The sequence below is a fragment of the Hyperolius riggenbachi genome, chromosome 6 (genome assembly GCF_040937935.1).
Source record: "Hyperolius riggenbachi isolate aHypRig1 chromosome 6, aHypRig1.pri, whole genome shotgun sequence".
Taxonomy (NCBI): domain Eukaryota; kingdom Metazoa; phylum Chordata; class Amphibia; order Anura; family Hyperoliidae; genus Hyperolius; species Hyperolius riggenbachi.
Window position 1 is genome coordinate 283,796,058 of NC_090651.1, and position 18,930 is coordinate 283,814,987.

Consider the following 18,930-nt stretch of genomic DNA (forward strand, 5'->3'; position numbering starts at 1 on the left):
CTCCGGGAAGCGATGCTTCCCGGCAGACATGAGCGTTAGCTTAGACCTGCAAAAAGCAGGTCTAAACTAGCTAACGCACGTCGTCGCCGCAGCATCTGGGGGTCTCCTTTAATAAGGAGACCCCCAGAGCTCCCCGTCGGGTCGCCGCACAGTTTAGAAGCCAGCGCGCAGCTCTGCCGGGCTCCTCTGTCATACGTACCGCCGCCGATCACCCGCCGCCTCTCGCCGCAAAATCCGTCACGTAATTACAGTGTATCTAACACTGTAATTACTGTGCGCATAGAAGGAGCCCGGGCAAAGCATCTTTGAATCTGCAGCCGGGCTCCCCATTGATCTGCTGTGTGAGCCATTTTATTGGTTCAGACAGCAGACCAATGGGGAGCCCGGCTGCAGATTCAAAGATGCTTTGCCCGGGCTCCTTCTATGCGCACAGTAATTACAGTGTTAGATACACTGTAATTACGTGACGGATTTTGCGGCGAGAGGCGGCGGGTGATCGGCGGCGGTACGTATGACAGAGGAGCCCGGCAGAGCTGCGCGCTGGCTTCTAAACTGTGCGGCGACCCGACGGGGAGCTCTGGGGGTCTCCTTATTAAAGGAGACCCCCAGATGCTGCGGCGGAAGATGTCGGCGATGTTCGGCGGACGAGTGCGCATGTGTGGGGAGTGAGGCCGTGGTGCTGATGGACAGCACCACAGCGTAAACCTCACTCCCCATCGCTCGGTAACAGGGAGCATCGCTCAGGCTTTCGCCTGAGTAATGCTCCCTAACGATCGGCCATCGCGCGAAGGATATGGGCAATAGGATTTGCCGGTAATCCTCGCGCGATGGCAAGGTGATAAGTAGCTCGCATCTGCAAGCTACTTATCACCTTGAATAGGATATGGCCCTAAGGGTCATATGCAATTCACTTTTTCTCCTGAGTTTTCTCCTAGGAGATAATTTTTCATCTTCAATTTAAATGAACATTTTAGTCCTTTGCAATGGAAAAAGTACCAAAAGTAGATGAAAAAGTACTGTCAAATTTATTTTGAGTATCATTTTATATACAATATATCATATTTCAATATCACCTAGGTGAAAATGTGAATTGCATATGGCCCTAGGACAGATCTATATGTTACACATACAATGAATAATCTTGTGAGTGTATTTTTCATTTGAGGTCTGCTTTAACACTGAACAGGTAAGAGTTACACAATCCAGGCAAGCTAATAGAAACAAAAACGATTTAGAGTTTTCAAGAAACTGAAACATAGGCACCAATGGTGACAGGGTAGACTGGCTACTCCCTTTCTACATTGTTTCCCTTCCATTTCCCAAGTGAATCAATATGGTAATTTTAGCCATTATACTCATCCCCAAAGGTTCAAATTAATTTGATGTGTTCACTGTCTGGTCCTCTTGATATTAGTTGCAGGACTAGGCAGGTGTGCGCATTATCCACATTGCTTTTTGCATTTTGGAATCCCAGGCAATGAAGATGAGATTAACCAGGGACATGAATGAATTGTTGGTCCATGTACATGAGCATAGATTGAAGCTATGTGACATCTGCTTAACACTTTTGCATCTGCTGATATCCTTGCAGGGCTGGATTTCTGGGAAGGCCTCTAAGGCCCGGGCCTTGGGTGCCTGCAGCCCAAGGGGGCACCTGAACATGAAAAAGTGGTGTCAACATTTGAAAGAGTAGGCTGAAAATGGGGAGTAACTCATGAAAAAGGGAAACTGATACCCAAGGGAGCTATTCATGAAAGAGATGGGCTACAGTACATGGATAATACATATGGAAGAGGGGCTGCATATGGAAAGGGGGGGAGGGGGGACGCAGCTGCCCATAAAGGGGGAGCCACAACATACTTGGCCTAGGAGCGCAAAAAGTATAAATCTTGCATTGTATACATGACATGCCTGTTAAACCTCTAGGTGACCGCGTGACCACGGCACCAGCCCTAGGACTGCCTAATGCCGATTGGCGTAAAGTCCTGGGGGCGTGTCTTGCAGGAGATCGCGCGCGCCGTTGCGTGTGCATCTCCACTTGGATAGAGCTCCGCCATCAGTCTCCCAGCAGTCATGGAGACTGTTAGACAGTTAAACCGCCGTCTATTTACTGTGTACAGCACTGCGCTGTACGGCAGCGCTGTACTGGGGACAGCCGTGTCCCCTGGGGAGTCAAGTCAGCTGAAGCCTATGACAGCCGGTTGCGCTGATTGGCTGGTGGGGGGAGGGAGGTAGAGGTTGCGCAAAAATGATATCGCTTTCCTGCGAAAATTCGCGTTTGCGTGCAATAATTTGCGATTGCTCGCGCAAATTTGTAATCACACACAAACTTGAAAATCGCGCGAAAATGGCACAAGCTATACCCCTCTATTACAGTCCAGGAGTAAACATCAGGACCTATGGAATCCAACATTTCCTGGTTTGGTGAAATATTATCATTAACAAAACAACTTGCTCCTGAAAAATGCATACGCCTTCTACTTTCCAACGGCAGTAGCTGATGAGCTTCCAAAATGTAATTCTGCACATGAGAAACCCAGACAAGGTAATTCTATTCTAAAAAGATCCAAGACACAGGAAGGCAGGGCTGTGTCTAGGAGTACTTTTTAGGCTTACTGCTACAACATATTACCAGGTAAATTAAACACAAAGCCAACAGAAAGAAAACAATTGAAAAAACGTTATACGAGACTTTATACTTTTGATCCCTTTTCCCTTTCATGGCACCTGCTCCACCCCCCCCTTCCCCCCCAATATGCCTCTTCACCTATACAAATCTTTTATGATTACTTGAAGTGAACTGACTGCTTTTCTCCTCTATTTATACGATTAAGCCTGTTGGCTAGTTGAATAGTACAGGCTGCCTTGTGGCTAATTATTGAAAAAAATTGGTACTAACCTTCCTCCTCTTCAGCCACAACATTTTACTACGCCTTTCATACTATGCCACAGATTCTATTCATTTTTATTTTCAAACAGCTAATCTGGTTGTACCCATCAGACCCAGGTTTATTTAAAGGGAGCCTGAGTGGTAATTAAACACAGAATTTGGACTTCTTCCAGCCCCCCCTAGCCCACGAGTTCCTCCCACATCCTCTTCTTCCTTCTTCTGGTCCCGCTGACGGCTCTGGTAATCTGCGACTTTGGGTGAAGTTGCACGTGAACGCCCCTGCCCCGCGTCCGTAGCGCCATCATGCCGGTCGCTGTAAGCCTCCTGCGCATGAGAAGTTTAGCCTTTAGGGAACCGTGCATGAGCAGGAGGCTTCGGCGACTGATGACATGACAGGCACATGGCCGGGGCACGCATGTGCGACTTCACCCAAAGTTGACGATTACCAAAGCCGCCAGTGGGACCAGGAGAAGGAAGAAGAGGATGCCGGAGGATCTTGTGGGCTACAGGGGGCTGGAGGAAGCCCCAGGTAAGTTCAAATTCCATTTTAAATTACTGCTCAGGGTCCCTTTAATTCTCTGCACTTCCTGAACATGTTGTATTTAGGGATGACCGTAAGTGACAATCTATGCTACGTGGGAATTACGCGTAATTTCCCGCAATTACGCGTAGTTAAACTACGTTACAACTTTGTCATCTACGTGTATGCATCGTAACTACCCGTTAATCTACGAAATTACGCGTAACCCGTAACGTAGTTGTGTGTGGTCCTACTGTATATGCCGTTATGCGGAAAAAAATCTGCATTCATCCGTCAAATGCGCATGCGTGGAACTCTTCAATGCGTTCATTCCCAATGCGCAATGCTGAATTTTATACGCAAATCTCTGGGCAAATAACACTTATGCACATGCGCATGCGGCAATTTTATCCGTAAGCGTCAAAATTTCCATGTTACCACAATCGTAGTTGACTTCGCAAATTGACATGTGAACTACGCATAGCGGGCGTAATTATGCTTAGCGGTACTACGTTACGTGGAATTTCGTAACTACGCTTTGTAGTAAACTACTATGTGTAACTATGCGCACGCGTAGATTACGAGCATCCCTAGTTGTATTTGCATTTATTTTATGTGCTAAAAGTGTGAGAACAAGTTTTTTTTAATTATTAAACTATGCACCTTCCATCTGTCTGCCTTATTCCACCTATTGTTTTTGTCTTGTTATGCATTTGCCAGCTTGGCATCTGCATTCACTTTTGTAATTCAGCAAACAGTGTTTAATAAAAACAAATGTGTGTGTTTGTGTGGGTGTGAACATAATAAAATATATAAACAGAGACTGCAACATACCGTATAATCGCCTCTATTGTAGGAAAGAGAAATACAGCAACATTTACCAATATTCTACTGTTAAGGTGTAAAGAAGGATAGGAAAATATCAGTATTAAATGCTGATAATTTACTGTAACTAAACCTAACCCCCACATCCCACACAGTACCATCTTCCTTGATGTTTCCCCCCCCCCCCCCCTCATGCCCACCGCTGCCCCTGTTCTCCTCCGTCCACCTCCTTTCTCACCTAAATCACCCCCACAGCCTCTTCTGGGTCCCGCAGTAGCGGGCAGGTGCTGGCCCGGCTGTGCGTAACCTAGATCGCACGGACGGGAGAGTTCTGCGCATGATGTTACAAGTACGCCATGCGCAGAGAGCTCCCAGCCCCGCGATCTAGGACGCACGCAGCCAAGCCAGCGCCTGCACACTACTGCGTGATTCGCTGGCCCGGAAAAGGCTGTGGAAGTCATTTAGGTGAGAAAGGAGGGGGATGGAGAACAGGAGGGGTGGGCTTGAGGACTGCTTCCTATACACCTCTGCTTCCCCTCTTTACAATGGCTTTGAGTTCTGGTATCGTTTAAGCACGCTTACAGAAAAACCGTAGTCAGTCACCACCAATTCCTCCAGATAAATTGATTAAGTAATAACATGCCTCCAGATAATTAATCAAGTGCCCCCCCCCCCCCCCACACACACACACTATATATTATATACATATACAGTATAAATAGCACCCCCTTCAGCATAGGAAGCTAAATGCGTCCCCAAGTATAAATAGAACACCAGTATATATAGCACCTCCCCCCCCCCCCCCCCCCCCGTATAAAAAAACAAATGTGAGCTGCAGTATAAATAGTGCCCAACCAGGATAAATAGCACCCTCCATAAATAGAACTCCCCCAGTGTAGGTAGCCAAATTTGTTCCCCCAGTAAGAATAGAAGCATCCTGCCACCAGGAATAGAATCCCCCTCCCTATAGCAAACCAAATGTGTCCCCCAGTATAAATGTAATGAACAGCAGAGATGCCGCAGCGAGGTCTGGCAGAGGGGCGGCTGTCTCCGCGTTCAGACCGGCGGTTTCCACACAGCAGCATGCGTCTGGTTTGCCTGGGTCTTCTAGTGCACACAGATGGAGAGCTACGCGCGCTAGAAGGCAGGACCTTTATGCCAGAAGGAGAGGTATCAGCTGATCAGGACGCTCAGCTGATTCCGGCGGAACTCCTGATTGGCTGAGTGGCTGGGGGCGGCGCTGAGGAGCGCTGGAGTATATATACATCTTGCCTGTCAGTTGCTGGTTGTCTGCCGTTGCGAATACTTACGTGTGAGCACGCAGACCTTAATCAGATCCCACAGTGTGTTAGAACCAGGTGGACCTGGGAATTCACACTTAGCCAGATGACGCTCTTGTTATTACTGTGTTATACTTTAGACCAGTTCCAGGGTGTTGAGACCAAGGACCTCACACCCAAGCTTAGGATTACTGTGTCATTGCTGTGTTATACCTTAGACCAGTTCCAGGGTGTTGAGACCAAGGACCTCACACCCAAGCATAGGATACTGTGTTATTCTTTAGACTAGTTCCAGGGTGTCGAGACCAAGGACCTCACACCCCAGACTAGGATTGTGCTTTATATCTGTTATGACCATTTGCTCTGTCGACCTCTCTTGCTTTCTGATTCGGTACCTCTGCCTATCTGTCTACCAGTTGCCAAACCTTGCCTGTACCCGGTTACCGAATCAGCCTTCTGTCTTTGTACCTTATCTGCTCGTTTGTTTGCGACCTGGCCTGCCCGACCCTCCTGGCTGTCACTTCCCCCGAGTGTTCAGTCTGTCTGTACTACCTGTGACACTATTCCACCAAGTGTCGGTTAGCTGCAAGGACTCTTGCTCCTCAGAGAGTCCTACCTGCAGTGCAGCCAGTGGCCTCTACCCCATAGGAGTCCCCTGGCTGCAGTACAGTCTGATTACCGGTTTACCAGGGAATCACTGGCTGCCAGATTATCTCTATCCCCTCTATTAGGAGATAGTCCCTGCACAGCCGAGGGCCACCTGCTCCTCAGGTGGTTGCTGGCTAAAGTTATCTGTGTCTCCCGCCTCACAAGAGATAGCCTACAGTTGCACCAGACACTTACACTTCATTAGGTGTCCAGAGGTTAGTCATACTTGTATTATTGGTGATTCTGCAGATCATCCATAATCAGGTATACATCTGTATTGTTGATGATTCTGCAGATCATCAATAATTAGATTCTCTCTGTGTGCTGACACCAATCGTTACAATAAATAGCTACAGTATAGGTAGTCAAAAGTGACCCGTTCACTGTCCTCGATTGACCCCTCCTCCTCCATACTACACAGCGCACGCCTCCCCTACATGTTTGCAGCTGCAGACCTCAGATCAGCTGTGACCAGAGGGCAGAAGATCAGCCAATCTGACACTGCGAGTATGTTGGGGTTGGAAAGATGGGCACTTCAGCACGGAGGGAGAAGAGGGGTGCAAGCATGGCGCCCGTGGTGCTGCGTCGCCTATGGCAATAGCCATGCCTTCACCTCTAGGTACAGCACTGTTTCAGGGCAATTAAGTCTAATTAGAAAAGTCCTTATCTGCCTTCCATTTTCTGTGGCTTGCAGACTGCTTGCAGGCAGAGGAAGTAGAAGAATACTGCCCGTAATTAACACTTAGGGCCCTTTCACACTGGGGCGGTGCAGTATTTTTACCGCACCCCACCGCCGGGCAGTGAAAGTCTATGGAGACTTTCATGCTTCCGTGGTATGGCCCGACAAAACAGAAGCGACGTTTTCGCCGCATCCCACACTGCGGTGATGTGTCGTCTTGGGTCGATCTGTGTTGTCCCGAAAGTCATGTTAGTCTATGGCGACGCATGGATTTTAGAATAATTACCGATGCGATGAATCGGTAAAAAGATTAGGTACAATAAAAGTTTTTCGTAACGAGCTACATTGTTAGTATGCATTTTTAATGTGCTTTTGAGATGCCCTGGGTGCTAAAATTGTGCTCGGCTCACTGATTGCAAGTTTTTACTCCACGTGAGCCTAATAAGTCGTGTACTTTTATGTGTCCCTTTGTGCGCTAAAGTTTCATTAGCCAGAGAAAATGTTAATGTTAATTTCTAACTTAAACAAACCCCTCAGTTATATCCTTTAATTAGAAACCTTAATTCTGACCAAGCTACAGACTCATGCTAATGAACGGGGAAGGTAGTGGGAAGGCAAGACACACCCAGCTGTTCGGGGAGTTGTGTATACAAACAAGTCTGCCTCCTTTAGCATTTAGTACTGTGTATTAACTGAAAGACTGAACAGCGCTAACATTCTAATTCTATCAGTTGGGTCATATTATTTCATATGATAACAATGAGGGGCTTTTGATCGCGGTGCCAAGTCCCGGGTTGGCAGGCCTCTACATCCCTCTGCCATGCTTTCTAAGCAGAAAATATAATTGAATAAGCAGGCTGGAGCTCTGGGCTGGAGTCCCTCTTTTATTCTGCCGCTACCAGGAATGCAAGGTGTCGGGCCAAATGTCCTGTGCCCCTGCCAATGTTGTTAGTCTCTTTTTGTCCCTGGTGCTGCTAAAGCAAACGGCTGATCTGCTTTTGTTTTGCATCCTTGGCTCGGATGGTGGGATTCTCAAATCACCCAGTTTCTCATTTATTTAGCCGGACATCAAAACATTAGAGGGCCCTGGGAAGAAGAGATATTCCACTGAATAATGGCACACCAGGTTTTACATGAGTGCAGGTAGAGCTGGGCAAACAATTATTTGCTATAAGGCATATGCTCGGGGTGACTGAATATAAAGTGTGTTACATAACGTAGGGTTATGTAACACACTTTATATTCAGTCACCCCGAGCATTTACTAAGTGGTGATTTACTAAAGAAGATGTGCATGGGAAGCACTGACCTTTCAAGAAGATCGCATACGTTCTTCATTTCTAAAATTCTCCTTAAAAGAGTACTGTAGGGGGGTATGGGGAAATAGAGTTGAACTTACCTGGGGCTTCTAATGGTCCCCCGCAGACGTTCTGTGCCCGCGCAGCCACTCCCCAATGCTTCGGTCCCCGCCTCCAGTTCACTTCTGGAATTTCCAACTTTAAAGTTGGAAAACTGCGCCTGCGCGGCCGTGTCCTTGCTCCCGCTGCTGTCATCAGAAGCGTACTGCGCAGGTGAAGACCGTACTGAGCCTGCGCAATACACTCCTGGTGAGTGGTGACTTCAGCGAGAGCACGGCCACGCAAGTGCAGTGGTTTTATGACTTTAAAGTCGAAAATTCCAGAAGTGAACCGGAGGTGGGGACCGGAGCATCGTTGAGTGGCTGCGCTGGCACAGGACGTCTGCAGGGGACCAACAGAATAGGGTAAGTTTAATTATTTTTCCCCCTACCGTACTCCTTTAACTTGATTGGGTATTTCACATGAACGCAGTGAATCTTTCCTCCTTTTCCCTGACAGTTTCCTTATGTGTCAGAAGCACAACTAAATATGTCCCCAATGTGATCTGCAATGATGTTTGAGGTTTCCAGCTCCATCCCCTTAACTGCCCTCTGCACACACTGGAATCATGTAACCAGAGGGCACAGTCCCATCCACATTATCAATGAGATAATACAAAAGACAAGTTAACTGTATTAACCTCTCTGGAGGTATGTACACACAAAAAGGGTAGGTTCGGAGCCCCGATAGTGTATGATCAATGGTAAATGAGTTAACTGATGTTAGAAAATTATATCCTCACAAACATGGGTTGCCGAAATAGGCAACCACTACATGCACAAATAAGGAGTTCCTCCGTCCCCACTCGGGCTAAGATGTCGTTCTCCATAGGTAGAAAGGGGTAGTAATGCCCATCCATCAGGTGGATAACAAATCACGCCCATCCACCAGGTAGATAACAAATCACGCCCATCCACCAGGTAGATAACAAATCACGCCCATCCACCAGGTAGATAACAAATCACGCCCATCCACCAGGTAGATAACAAATCACGCCCATCCACCAGGTAGATAACAAATCACGCCCATCCACCGGGTAGATAACAAATCACGCCCATCCACCAGGTAGATAACAAATCACGCCCATCCACCAGGTAGATAACAAATCACGCCCATCCACCGGGTAGATAACAAATCACGCCCATCCAACGGGTAGATAACAAATCACGCCCATCCACCAGGTAGATAACAAATCACGCCCATCCACCAGGTGGATAACAAATCACTTTGGTAACAGAGGCGCCAACGGAACATAAAATGATTTAAGAACCGTTTAAAAATGGGGGGATAATGGTGGACTTACCTCCCCACAAACTACACAATCGCATGTATAATATATAGAAATACATTTATTTCTTACTCCAAATGTCTTCAACGTGTTTCGCGGGTCTCATGCCCACTTCCTCAGGCGCTATATCACATATAAACACTCTCTTAGCTGCGTTGCAGACATTTGTAGTAAGAGATAAATGTATTTCTATATATTATACATGCTATTGTGTCAAATTTGTGGGGAGGAAAGTCCACCATTGCACCCTCAATTTTAAACAGTTCTTAAATCATTGTATGCTCCATTGGCGCCTCTCTGGAGGTATGGCTATTTCCAGATTTTAGCGTCTAAAAGCAGTGCAATTTTTTAGCACGCTTTCAGACCCTAAAATGTGGAAATAATCATACCGCAGAGAGATATGTGTCAGTCCCTGCACTTACTCACCTCCCTGGGATCCAGTGCTGCAATTCTCCCTCCGTATTCTAGGTGGTGCTGTAACCCTATAGTGAGATCTCCAGCTGTCGTCTGAATCTCTGGGGAGGAGAGTGCAAACGCCAGCTACACGTCATTACTCTGCATAGACTTTACGGCGGTCACCACGAGTCTGGCTCGGGGTTACCACTCTGAGCTGCGGATTTCCAACCCTGAGCCTGACTCATGGTCACCGCTATGGAGGTTAAAAAAAGTTAGATACCTGTCACTTCTGTTAGATTTCTACTAGCTACTGTAAGTGACAGCAACATAGGAGAAAAGTAATTTATAGCTCATTTTACTCTGGAAAAAACGTACTTCTTATTTGTCTATGTTTGCACATATTTTAAATTTTACAATTTTTCGCCATAGTGCCCCTTTAAGTGATTCAGCAAGCCAGGGTTGGATTTTTAAGAACGTTTTTACTGTTGTGTGGGAAAGATTGCAGGACGTGCCTGGTTCATATTAGAACATAGTGGGAGTTGCTGAAATAATAGTCAATTAGCAGTTGCATGATTGTTTTAACTCATTAGCAGCTTCAACAGAGTTATCTCGTTTGAGGTAAGTGCACTCGGCAGAACTCGTGCTGCAAATTCATGGAATGCTTTTATCTCTCTGTCTGCTAGCAGAAAATATAGAAACTATAAGCAGAAGTCTGTTAGTGTCTCACACTGCTCCCTATTGGCAAGTGGTCATAAATACACAGTACAGCAGTACTAATTAGAAGCAAGAAAATTTTAACGAAGAAATAAAAAATGCGCTAAAATAAGTGGGCCTGGAGCACTTGCAAGACTGTAAATAAATTGGCTGTCAAAGGGTTCAAACAAAATCAGGAATGAGCTAGACTGAATGGCTTTGACCCATGGAAAAGACCCACAGCGCTGGAGCAGGAAAATACTACACTTCTCCCTGCGCTACTCTGCATGGCGGGAGGAGGTGGCCGGGGGCGGTTTTTGTGAGGGAATGGGAGAGGTGTTACATATACATACAGTATATATTTTCTTGCTCTTTGGCTGCACTTATGGATGGGAAGAGGGAGTAGAAGTGGTTGTGAGGGTCATGGGGGCTATTGTTACATCGATGGAACCAGCCTGTCCTTAGTGTATGAAACATGCATTACTGTACAAATAACACAACTAGAAGCAACATTTGTGGTGACATGACTTGATTCCATCTCTGAGGACTTGTTCACATTATAGGCGTTTTTGTAAAAAGTTAAGCGCGGGCGATTTTCAAAGTCGCCCTGAAAACGCTTGTGCAATGATTCTCTATGAGAGAGTTCATATCTGAGCGGTTAGTTTGCGATCCACTTTTCTAGGCGGTGCTTGTACCATTTATGAGGCGATTTGCCTCAATGGAAGGTGTAGGAAAAATCCAAAACGCTCATAAAATCGCTTTGGCAAGCAATTGCGTCAGCGGTTTTTTTTTTTTAAAATACATTGTATTTATTGTTACCGGATTTTTTTCTGGATCAAAAGACGGAAGCGCTCTGCAAAAGCGCTTACAAAAATGCCCGCAAAAACAAGCGAACGCCGGAAAATGCTTAAAAAAAAGCGGAAAAAAAAGCCCACCGCGGCCGGACACGCGAGCCAAACGCAAGGTGAACAAGGCCTGAGATGGACGTCGACACTCGTGCTGATCCGAGATTGCATCCAAATCCCTTAGTCGTGCCAATGCGAGGCTATGTAGATTCGGATGTGTCATCCAAAATAATGCACACGTGAATGGGAAGCAGCCTATTGAGTTCAATTGGCTCCGATTCCCCTTCAGAATCCACATGCTGTGAAACACTGCAAATCACTCCTAGTGGAAACAGGCCTTTGAATTGCCATACAGCCTATGCAGGCTGTGTGCTGTGCAGCTTGTTCTTGCTTAGAAAATGGTGCATACCCCTGTCTCTGCAGTATGAACCCTGAGGCTGGGATCACACTTGTCTGTACAGAAAGCACCACCCTGTATCTGCAGTATGAACCCCGAGGCTGGGAGCACACTTGTCTGTACAGAAAGCACCACCCTGTATCTGCAGTATGAACCCCGAGGCTGGGATCACACTTGTCTGTACAGAAAGCACTACCCTGTATCTGCAGTATGAACCCCGAGGCTGGGATCACACTTGTCTGTACAGAAAGCACCACCCTGTATCTGCAGTATGAACCCTGAGGCTGGGATCACACTTGTCTGTACAGAAAGCACCACCCTGTATCTGCAGTATGAACCCTGAGGATCCTGTATCTGCAGTATGAACCCTGAGGCTGGGAGCACACTTGTCTGTACAGAAAGCACCACCCTGTCTCTGCAGTATGAACCCTGAGGCTGGGAGCACACTTGTCTATACAGAAAGCACCACCCTGTATCTGCAGTATGAACCCTGAGGCTGGGAGCACACTTGTCTGTACAGAAAGCACCACCCTGTCTCTGCAGTATGATCCCTGAGGCTGGGAGCACACTTGTCTGTACAGAAAGCACCACCCTGTCCCTGTATCTGCAGTATGATCCCTGAGGCTGGGAGCACACTTGTCTGTACAGAAAGCACCACCCTGTCCCTGTATCTGCAGTATGAACCCCGAGGCTGGGAGCACACTTGTCTGTACAGAAAGCACCACCCTGTCTCTGCAGTATGAACCCTGAGGCTGGGATCACACTTGTCTGTACAAAAAGCACCACCCTGTATCTGCAGTATGAACCCTGAGGCTGGGATCACACTTGTCTGTACAGAAAGCACCACCCTGTATCTGCAGTATGAACCCTGAGGACCCTGTATCTGCAGTATGAACCCTGAGGCTGGGAGCACACTTGTCTGCGCAGAAAGCACCACCCTGTATCTGCAGCATGAACCCTGAGGCTTGGAGCACACTTGTCTGTGCAGAGAGCACCACCCTGTATCTGCAGTATGAACCCTGAGGCTGGGAGCACACTTGTCTGCGCAGAAAGCACCACCCTGTATCTGCAGTATGAACCCTGAGGCTGGGAGCACACTTGTCTGCGCAGAAAGCACCACCCTGTATCTGCAGTATGAACCCTGAGGCTGGGAGCACACTTGTCTGCGCAGAAAGCACCACCCTGTATCTGCAGTATGAACCCTGAGGCTGGGAGCACACTTGTCTGTGCGGAAAGCACCACCCTGTATCTGCAGTATGATCCCTGAGGCTGGGAGCACACTTGTCTGCGCGGAAAGCACCACCCTGTATCTGCAGTATGAACCCTGAGGCTGGGAGCACACTTGTCTGCGCGGAAAGCACCACCCTGTATCTGCAGGGTTTGCACCACCCTGTATCTGCAGTATGATCCCTGAGGCTGGGAGCACACTTGTCTGCGCGGAAAGCACCACCCTGTATCTGCAGTATGAACCCTGAGGCTGGGATCACACTTGTCTGCGCGGAAAGCACCACCCTGTATCTGCAGTATGAACCCTTAGGCTGGGATCACACTTGTCTGCGCGGAAAGCACCACCCTGTATCTGCAGTATGAACCCTGAGGCTGGGAGCACACTTGTCTGCGCGGAAAGCACCACCCTGTATCTGCAGTATGAACCCTGAGGCTGGGAGCACACTTGTCTGCGCAGAAAGCACCACCCTTTATCTGCAGTATGAACCCTGAGGCTGGGAGCTCACTTGTCTGTGCAGAAAGCACCACCCTGTATCTGCAGTATGAACCCTGAGGCTGGGAGCACACTTGTCTGCGCAGAAAGCACCACCCTGTATCTGCAGTATGAACCCTGAGGCTGGGAGCACACTTGTCTGTGCAGAAAGCACCACCCTGTATCTGCAGTATGAACCCTGAGGCTGGGAGCACACTTGTCTGCGCAGAAAGCACCACCCTGTATCTGCAGTTTGAACCCTGACGCTGGGAGCACACTTGTCTGTGCAGAAAGCACCACCCTGTATCTGCAGTATGAACCCTGAGGCTGGGAGCACACTTGTCTGCGCAGAAAGCACCACCCTGTATCTGCAGTATGAACCCTGAGGCTGGGATCACACTTGTCTGCGCAGAAAGCACCACCCTGAATCTGCAGTATGAACCCTGAGGCTGGGAGCACACTTGTCTGCGCAGAAAGCACCACCCTGTATCTGCAGTATGAACCCTGAGGCTGGGAGCACACTTGTCTGCGCAGAAAGCACCACCCTGTATCTGCAGCATGAACCCTGAGGCTGGGAGCACACTTGTCTGCGCAGAAAGCACCACCCTGTATCTGCAGCATGAACCCTGAGGCTGGGAGCACACTTGTCTGCGCAGAAAGCACCACCCTGTATCTGCAGCATGAACCCTGAGGCTGGGAGCACACTTGTCTGCGCAGAAAGCACCGCCCTGTATCTGCAGTATGAACCCTGAGGCTGGGAGCACACTTGTCTGCGCAGAAAGCACCACCCTGTATCTCAGTGACGGAAGACTGAGAGGGGCGGGGAGAGGCGGCGATCTGCGCTGATGGAGGCGTGTAGAGCCAGAGCTGCAGCCAAAAGCTCTGCCTCTATTTGGAAGGAGCCCTGCGATGTGCCCCAGGGAGTTTGGGGTGATTTATGGAGTTTTCAACCGCGAGGAATGCTGCGTTTTAGGAGGGGCAATTATGTTAAAGAGGTTTTTAAAGTAAAATCCTCATTTTTTTTGAGACTTCAGAGTCTCTTTAAGAAGACAAATCACATTGCTTTTTAGTAGGAGGGCTTTTCGGTCTCTTTTAGTCCCCTATATTTTCAAAGTGGTTTTGGTCACCCTGAACTGCTTGGTTACTCTGCTGTATTGGTCCGAGCTCTATCCCATAGAGTCATATCAATCCCTGTTATGTACTGATGAGGACCATAAGTCCAAAACAGGCTGTCTACATGTGTGGTATGCTGTTATCATGCTGTTATCATCCTGATGCCACATTAACCTTTGCATATAAAGTTCTTTAATGCAATCAGAGCTGTGTCGTAAGTATCATCTGCTATTGGCAGTTTACACAAAATGGTCTGTCCTGCTCCCAGGAATTCTGCAGGTAATGCACACTTTCTAGTGGTGGATAGCAGCTCCTTATTTAAAGCAATTATGTTATTCTCGAATATATTTCTTTTTGTTAAAATGCATTGCAGGCGCGCCAAGTTTTGGCAGTAATGGCGCAGCCTGCCTGTTGCAGAGATAGAAGAAACATCCTCATCACCAGACCAGTGACAGTCTATTACTTATTGCAGTGAAGAAGTCCGAGTACAGGACAGCGTTTCATTAGACAAGGTTTGATAACCTTTAGTAGAAAAGCTAGAGTAGAAGATGGCCTCAATTCACTAAGATCATGCTGGAGATAATAAGGCAAGAGAAAACTTACCTCCACACAGTGAGAGAGTAATCTTATCTCTTCATTCCTTAAGTTACCTCCTCTGTAGTTAATTTACCTCCTCTGTAGTTATTTTCACACGCAGTTAATTAACAGCCTGTCTAACTTTAGAGTTATTTTAAGGATTGGAGAGTTAACTTAAAGACAGAAGAGTTAACTTTAGGCTTGCCTGAGGTAAAATGTTTCCTGAATACTACATGCCTTATCACCATGGTAACAACTCTAGAAGAGTTATTAAAGACAGGAGATAAGCTTAGTGAATTGAGGCCAATGACAGAATGAGCACAAATGGTTATAATACATAGTGCAGTGTGTAGATGATGCAACAGTGACACCTTCAGGCTGGAACATCACACTATTGCTAGTGATTAAGTTTATAAAACTAAAGACCCAGCATTGCTGGGGAATCTATTTGGTTGTGGTTGGGTCTGACTCTGGACACGTTTTCTAACCTTGACACACAGTCAGTCAATGACCAAGTTTGTGAGCTTTGGGAGTAATGTGAGAATGGAAGCAATTTAAATGTTCCCATTGAAATCAATCAAACAAATCTGATTAGCTTATCGTATGGAAACTGCACCCACCCGGTCGAGCCATTCACCTCTACACCTAAATGAATAATTAGAGTCTTCGTTATCAGCAAAGTCCAATGATATCAAAATTAATATATAATGACAGCGCTCCTCTTTATCTTTATTGCACAATCTATGAGATAAAAAAAGCTCAACATGGTGCATTACTGTTGGATTAGAATCATTAAGGCAAACACCCCAAGTGCTTAGTGCTGCACTCATGCTTCACTCTGTGCACAAATCCATACACGTCCCCTTTAAAATATCAGCTCGCCAGATGTCATCCACCTCACATCCAGGTGGGTCTAGCGTTTGATTTCAATGAATCAGCCGGAGGCATCCCAAAAGCAAATAATTCAAGTACTTAATCCAGTATCCTCATAAAAAAAATACACAATGAAACGATCATAGCGTAAAACATTAACCATTTATGACGCCTGGACGTGATTGTCACGTTCAGGCGGCTGCTGTAGCGCTGCTGCGCACTCCCGCGTATGCACGCATGCGCACGTGTTGCCCCCCGTTAGCCCGGAGATCAATGAATGGGAACATGTTCCCATTCATTGATCTAAGTCCCCGGTAGAAAGACCGACGGCTTCTTATCAGAAACCACCGTCTTTCTGATAAAAAAAAAAAAAGATTCCCGTCCTCTTTACGCTTCCTGGAAGCGAGAGCGTTCGCTTCCAGGATTGAAAAACATTTTTTTGACTGTGGCCATCTTGTGGCCAAATAGTAAAACTACATCAACATAGATTTTATATGAAATAAACAGACATCATTACATTTAAAATTAACTGTTTATGTCCCACACCAAAAATTACCCAAATACAATTTTTAATGAAAAAAAATATTACAATAAAAAAATAAAATAAAACATAAATAGTTACCTAAGGTTCTGAACTTTTTAAATATGCATTGAAGAGGGTATATTACAAACATTTTTAAAATTATAAGCTTGTAAATAGTTATGGATGCAAAACTGAAAAAATGCACCTTTATTTCCAAATAAAATATTGGCACCATACATTGTGATAGGGACATAATTAAAATGGTGTAATAACCGGGACAAATGGACATATAAAATACATAGGTTTTAATTATGGTAGCAAGTATTATGTTAAAGTTATAATGGCCGAAAACTGAGACATAATGATTTTTTTCCATTTTTTTCTTAATATTCATGTGAAAATGTATTTAGAAAAAATCATTCTTAGCAAAATGTACCACCCAAAGAAAGCCTAATTGGTGGCTGAAAAAACAAGATATAGATCAATTCATTGTGATAAGTAGTGATAAAGTTATTGGCGAATGAATGGGAGGTGAAAATTGCTCTGATGCAAAAGGTGAAAAATACCCGCGGGCTGAAATGGTTAAAAAACAATAATCAGCACTGCCCTGCGCTATATAGCGCACTCACAAAGTCAGAAGTATTGCAAGCCTATCAGGCTGCTAGCCCAGTGGTGTCCCCCTCAGTGTGCCTACGGCGGGATGTGTCCACTCCCGAGTGCACTAAGCACTTGGGGTGTTTGACTTAATGATTCGAATTCAACTGTAATGCACTACAGTATGTTGAGCTCTTTTTAATTTCACAGATTATGCAGTAAATATGAAGAAGAGTGCTGTCATTATATATTAATTTTGAATTAGCTGTTTGTGGCTCTGCCCCTTTTCTAAATTTGACTCCTAGTCACCCAAGGACGCCTTCCTGGCATTTCATGACCTGATCTTTTTGGCACCGTGAGCTGAATGATAGCTCATCCTGCGGCTGCACAAATTCCGGGTAGCGTTGATCACTACTTCCCCCCCCCCCCCGACTTGTAGCAACTTGGAGGGAGAAGTAATTTGGGCTCTGGCGATCCCAAAATTACCCTTGCGAGGCCATAGACATTATAACATTCTGTCTATGGCAGCACCAGGTCAGGCACAGCGTGGTGTAGAACGCGTGCTAAAACGACCTGCTTTGCCCAATGACTGACTGTAGATGGTTTGAGGACTCTGCTCTGAACAGTGTAAGAATGGCAGCAATTTACATATCCCCCTTGAAAATCAATGTGTGACCAGCTGTACCAAGTTCGTTTATTACTGTGAGAATGGCAGCCTTCTACATTTTCCCATTGACATGAATAAGAGAAATGTGATTGGCTGTTTGGGGTTCTAGGTGTGCAGACCCCCAGAACATATCATTTCAGGTAGTAAGGGATCTGTAGAAGTTTTGCTAAAATCGGTCAAGTCATTTTCGAGTGATGGTGGCACATACATACACTTCAGACACACATGTCCGATTTTATATATATACAGTAGATGTAAACTATGTTGATGATAAGTATGCTACTGATTCATTAACTAACAGTCAGATTGTATCTATAAGGAGCACACTACTCGGTGGCGTTTCTAGCGGCAAGCGTGGCCTGCCCCCGGGTGTTTTCATGGTGGGGAGGGGGGGGGGGTGACTCCCGGAGCCCTGTGCAGCCGCCCCTGTCCACTTTGCTCGGCTCCCCCAGCTTGGATGCACTGCAGCCTCAACCCCTGCAGGGGCCTCGGGCTGGACTGCCCCCTTGTGTTGACCTCCTTACCATCCCCCCGTTGAGACCTGCAGATCAGCGCAGCAAGCAGGGACAGACCTGCAGACAAGCCGATCAGTCAAAACAAGCCTTATCAGCCTGACGACAGACTGTACACACAGGCAAACTGTCGTCAGAACAACCGCCCCGCGGGCGGGTCTGACAACTGGTAGCTGGTTAGTCCGACGTGTGTACAAAGCTAAGGCTGTGCCAACCCTACATTGGATTACTTTCATTAACACAAGATAGCCACTTTACATATAGTGCAACTTATTAGGGGATGACATAGGATACTCATGTATTATATACCATAAATGTTTTCCAAACTGTGAGAATCTTGTAGCAATCAGATACTTTATCCCATTTAAGAAAACTCAATTCAAAACTACTCAATGGTGCATTAATCTTTTTATTAAATAATCACAAGGTAAAATTGCACTTACATTAAAGCGGTCCGAAACTCTGACATAACATTCAATAAAAATGTGTTTTCCTGTAATGATCCGCTCAGCTGGC

At 46.4% G+C, this 18,930-nt stretch overlaps 1 long non-coding RNA gene across 1 annotated transcript in view; it reads right to left on the bottom strand.

Moving 5' to 3' along the window:
• Window positions 1-18,930, bottom strand: part of LOC137521555 (uncharacterized) — a 119,950-nt gene that overhangs the window by 1,497 nt on the left and 99,523 nt on the right. The window lies entirely within an intron of this gene.